Source organism: Rana temporaria, chromosome 7 (genome assembly GCF_905171775.1).
Source record: "Rana temporaria chromosome 7, aRanTem1.1, whole genome shotgun sequence".
NCBI lineage: Eukaryota > Metazoa > Chordata > Amphibia > Anura > Ranidae > Rana > Rana temporaria.
Window position 1 is genome coordinate 40,205,991 of NC_053495.1, and position 5,357 is coordinate 40,211,347.

General features: G+C 40.2%; 1 pseudogene; it reads right to left on the reverse strand.

Annotated features, from left to right (window-relative positions):
- Positions 1-1,232: 1,232 nt before the first annotated feature.
- On the reverse strand, positions 1,233-5,156 carry LOC120946180 (annotated as a pseudogene).
- Between the last annotated feature and the right edge of the window lie 201 nt (positions 5,157-5,357).

Below are 5,357 nucleotides of genomic sequence, written 5' to 3' on the forward strand. Positions count from 1 at the left end.
ATCCTGAAAACCTGACCTGTTGGGGGGGCCTGAGGACTTGAATTGAGAAACACTGATCTAGATATTAATGTACAATTTCCCTTTTGATAAATTTTCACACATGTATCATATTCTATACATCAATTCAGGTATTCGATAAAGTTGACTCCCACTTTAAAAAATAATTGTATATTTTTGACTTATGAATTTGTTAAAGCTTATTATAATGCTGCTAATTGTAATACATACTGTATTAAGAAAGATCTCTTTATTTTGATTTATTTTCTTCTGATCGCCTGTATTTCTTAGAGAGTAAAGTGGGAGCATCTTCATTTTGCTAGCGTGACCCAGATAATCATTTTGGGAACTGCTGAGTAAATCTTACATTTTTACACTCACTGAATCTGATTCATAATACAGCTATATTAGAAGAAAGAAGGGTGCTTATATCAAGTTTTTTTTATTTCATAAAATAACTACCGTACTTGCCTACATTGATGCTTACCAATTGGCCTACCATTCACCCAGAATAATAAAAAACGCCAATTCCTCTGCCTCTTCGAAATCCAGCTTGTACTTGTGGTAGCTCTCGGTTCACATGCTGCTGAAGCCTAGCTTGTAGAATTTTCAGCATAATCTTGCTTTAATTTGAACATTCTTTGGCGCTGCTTTCTTTGGTATCGGAATGTAAAAGGACCTCTTCCAGTCCTGTGGCCATTGTTGAGTTTTCCAAATCTGCTGTCATATTGAGTGCAGCACTTTAACAACACCATCTTTTAGGATATGAAATAACTCTAACTCTGCTAGCTTTGTCATGAGCAATTCTGTCATGTCCTTGCCATTTTTGCCTATTTTCGTGCCCATCTTTGCACAAAACTTTCCCTTGATATCTCCAATTTTCTTGAAAAGATCTCTAGTTTTTCCCATCCTGTTGTTTTCCTCTAATTCTTTGCAATGGTTGTTTAAGAAGGTATTTGTGTCTCTTTTCGCTATCCTCTTGAAGTCTGCATTCAGTTGGGTATATTTTCCCTTTTCTCCATTGCCTTTTGCTTTCCTTATTTGTTCAGCTATTTGTATGGCCTCAGATAGCGACTTTGCTTTCTTGCATTTCTTCTTCTTTGGGATAGTATTCATTGCTGCGTCTTGTACGATGTTACACACTTCCTTCCATAGTTCCTCAGGCACTTTGTCTATCAGATCTAATCCTTTCAATCTGCTTGTCACGTCCACTGAGTGTTTACAAGGGATCCGATTTAGATCATATCTGATCTGGTGTTTCCCACTTTCTTCAATTTAAGCCAGAATTTTGCCATAAAAAGTCCATGGTCTGAGCCAGTCAGCTCAAGGTCTTGTTTTGACTGACTGTATAGAGCTTCCCCATCTTTGGCTGCAGAGAATATAATTGATCTGATTTCTGTATTGACCATCCAGTGATGTCCGTGTATAGAGTCGCCTCTTTTGTTGTTGGAAAAGAGTGTTTGTTATTGCCAGTGTGTTCTCTTGACAAAACTCTATTTGCCTTTGTCCTGCTTCATTTTGTACCACAAGGCCATATTTACCTGTTATTCCGGACATGCCTTGACTTTGTATTCCAATATACCATTTTGAGGATATCTTTTTTTGGAGTTAGTTCTAAAAGGTGTTGTATATCTTCATAAAAGCTGTCAACGTCAGCTTCTTCAGCATCAGAGATTTTTGCATAAAATTGGATTATTGTGATGTTGAGTGGTTTGCCTTGGATACGGACTGAGATCATCCTGTCTTTTTTGGAATTGTACCCCAGTACTGCTTTTCTCACTCTTTTGTTGACTATAAGGGCTAACCAATTATTCTGAGAAATTCTTGTCCACAGTAGTAAATTTAGTAGTCATCTGAGTTGAATTTGACCATTCCATTCCATTTTAGTTCGCTAATTCCCAAGATATCAATATTCAATTTTGCCATCTCCTGCTTGACCACATCCAGCTTGCCCAGATTCATTGATCTTACATTCCAGGTTCCTATGCAGTATTCTCCTTTACAACATCAGACTTTCCTTTAACTCCTACCATTCACAGCTGAGAGTTCTTGCGGCTTTGGCCCAGCCATTTCATTAGCTCGAGAGCTACTTGAATATGCCCTCTTGCTCCTCCCCAGTAAGACATTGGACACCTTCTGGTCTGGGGGACTCCCTGTGTCATATATGTTAGCCTTCTGTTTCTGTTCATGAGGTTTTCTTGGCAAGGATACAGGAGTGGGTTGCCATTTCCTTCTCCAGTGGATCACGTTTTGTCAGAATTCTCTGCTGTGACCTGTCCATCTTGGCTGGGAGTACATGGCATAGCTCATAGCTTCACTGAATTACGCAAGCCCCTTCCCCACAGCAAGACACTGATCCATAAAGGGGCTCTTCTACTTACCATCTTTTAATTTATATTAAAAAGACTGAATAATGTCTACAACAAACAAGCATGGTGTACAATAATGATTTCTCATTTTGACTTCTTTACCTGCTGGCTTTTTAATATCTCTGAGCAAGTAGATAAATTGGATTCTTGGCTTATTTTGTGCACATATTTTGGGCTAAAACATCCTCTGAAATAGCCTTGAAATAAAGAACTTTTGATGGGATTAAAATGTTTGTTTTTCTGTATTCCGAAATACAAAATTAAATTGCAAGGCTACCAAAAAAGAAACATATGTAATGTGACAACACCTAATTAAAAAATAGCGCCCCTATTTGGGCATAAAACCTCTTAATAATTTCAGGTAGTGCAATCTATGCAATATACAGTGATGGTGCAACCTCCCAATACACACTTATAAACATGTAAAGAAAAATGTAATACAATATCACAGTAAATTTATCAGTCCATATCTTCAAATGTGCATAATTCCTCCTTGTGCATGCAAATATTATTTTATTGTCTCTTTTCAGTCTGGATGGATGGCTATAACACCAAAATCAACCCCCAGCACCTCCTGGCTTGCAAACCATGGGCTAGATTCAGATACAATTGCGCTTTTTTTACGGAGGAGCAGGGCAACGTTTTTGCCCTGCGCCCCCGCAAATTTACTGCGCTGCCCTTGATTCACGGAGCAGTAGCTCCGTAAATTGCGTGGGCGTGCCGGCAAAATGCCCGGCGTAAGCGCGCGCAATTTAAATGATCCCGTAGGGGGCGGGAATCATTTAAATTAGGCGCGTTCCCGCGCCGATCGTAGAGCGCATGCTCCGTCGGGAAACTTTCCCGACGTGCATTGCGGCAAATGACGTCGCAAGGACATCATTTGCTTCAAAGTGAACGTGAATGTCGCTGGACGCCATTCACGTTCACTTTGAAGCAAATGACTAAAGTTTCCCGACGGAGCATGCGCTCTACGATCACTTACGCAAACTACGTAAATTTGAAATTTCGCGACGCGGGAACGACGGGTATACGTAACATTGGCTGCCCCTGCTAATAGCCTTACGTGAAAAACGCCGTACGGAAACGACGTAAACTGCGTACGCAGGGCTCGCGTAACATTGTGAATCGGCGTTAGTATGCAATTTGCATACTATACGCTGAGCACAACGGGAATGCTACCTAGCGGCCATCGCAAGAATGCAGCCTAAGATATGCGGGCATAAGAGCCTTATGCCGCGCATATCTTAGGCTGCAGTCGGCGTAACGAGGTTCCTGAATCAGGAGCATTCGTTACGCCGGGGCAAGTAAGCAATTGCGCTGTGTAACTATGGTTACACAGGCGCAATTGCTTCTTGAATCCAGGCCCATGTGTCTGGCCACGCTCTCCTTTACTTCCTGTAAGACATCCATATATATATATCCTTGAGGGGTTTCCTGACCCTTAAGAAAGGGCAGGAAACAATCTCTTAACAGGAAGTCTTATCTGTTTGTAATAAGAACTCTATGGTAGCTACCAGGCATAAATGTAAACAACCTCGCAGACATTGTACAAAAGAACACTTCTCTACATTACCATCACAAATCATACCAATTATAAGTTTGATCATATTTTTTTTAGCCTTCACAAGTCCTGGCTTCTGAAACAACATGCAAACAAATGACCACTTCCAGATGAGCAAAAGCTCTATTAGTTAAACAAAGATGCTTGTTTCCAGTTTAAGTATTTTATCCTGGAATCCTTCAGACAAGATGAAACAACATTCTGTGCTTGTAAAGATCAATAGCTGATAACTTTGAAAAATGTAATCTGATAACAGATGAGAATTCTTGCCAAAATCTCTAACCCATAATAAAAAAAAACAAGTTTGACCAAGCTTTGAGGTAAGCCACCCAGGTTACTGTGTATAACTGAGATATCAGAACAGATTTGTTTTTCTGAATCATTGCAAAATGCTGCATAAGAATTTTTTATTCATTTTAATAAAATGTTGATACATTCATCAAATAATTTTGAAAGGAATACTCTTCAGTTGTGGTTTACGATATACCTTAAAGGATTCAACTGAAAGGTGATTTAAAGTTGAACTCTGGTCAGCTATATAAAAATTGTAATTAGTATCCCCCACCAGATATTCATAAATTACTGCTTGTTTGTAAAAGTTGGAATGCTTCTAATACAGCTATCATGTTTGCTGCAACATCAGTCTTGGAATGTGGTTGGGCACTTCAACATCATCAGGTACAATGCAGGATCAGTGAAGACCACTGGTCCTCATTTGTACATAATGATGTTGGCAAGGAGCCAGCATAATCAGGAGAGTAGTAATGGCTTTATTTGCCTATCTGGGAAGGCAGCATGACCAAGGAAATTGAAATGGCTTTGTGGGACCATTAAACCATCTTGGAAGTCAGCATAACCAGGAAAATAGAAATGGTTTTGTGGGGCCATTTGTCCATCCTGGAAGGCACCATGACCAGAAAAACAGAAATGGCTTTGTGGAACCATGTGTTCATCCTAGAAGGCAGCATGACCAGGAGAATTGAAATGACTTAGTGGGACCATTCGCCCATCTTAGAAGTCAACATGACCAAGGGAATTTGAATGACTTAGTGGGACCATTCTACCATTTTAGAAGTCAACATGACCAAGGAAATTGGAATGGTTTTGTGGGCCCATTCATCCATCCTTGAAGGCAGCATGACCAGAACAATAGTAATGGCTTTGTGGAACCCTTGTCCATTCTGGAGGGCAGCATTGTCAGGAGAATAGAAATTTCTTCGTGGGACCATTCATCCCTCTTGGAAGGCAGCATGACCAGGAGAACAGAAATGGTTTTGTGGGGCTATTTGTCCATCCTGGAAGCCAGCATGACCAGAAAAACAGAAATGGCTTTGTGGGACCATTTGTTCATCCTAGAAGGCAGCATGACCAGGGGAATTGAAATGTCTTTGTGGGACCATTCGCCCATCTTAGAAGTCAACATGACCAGG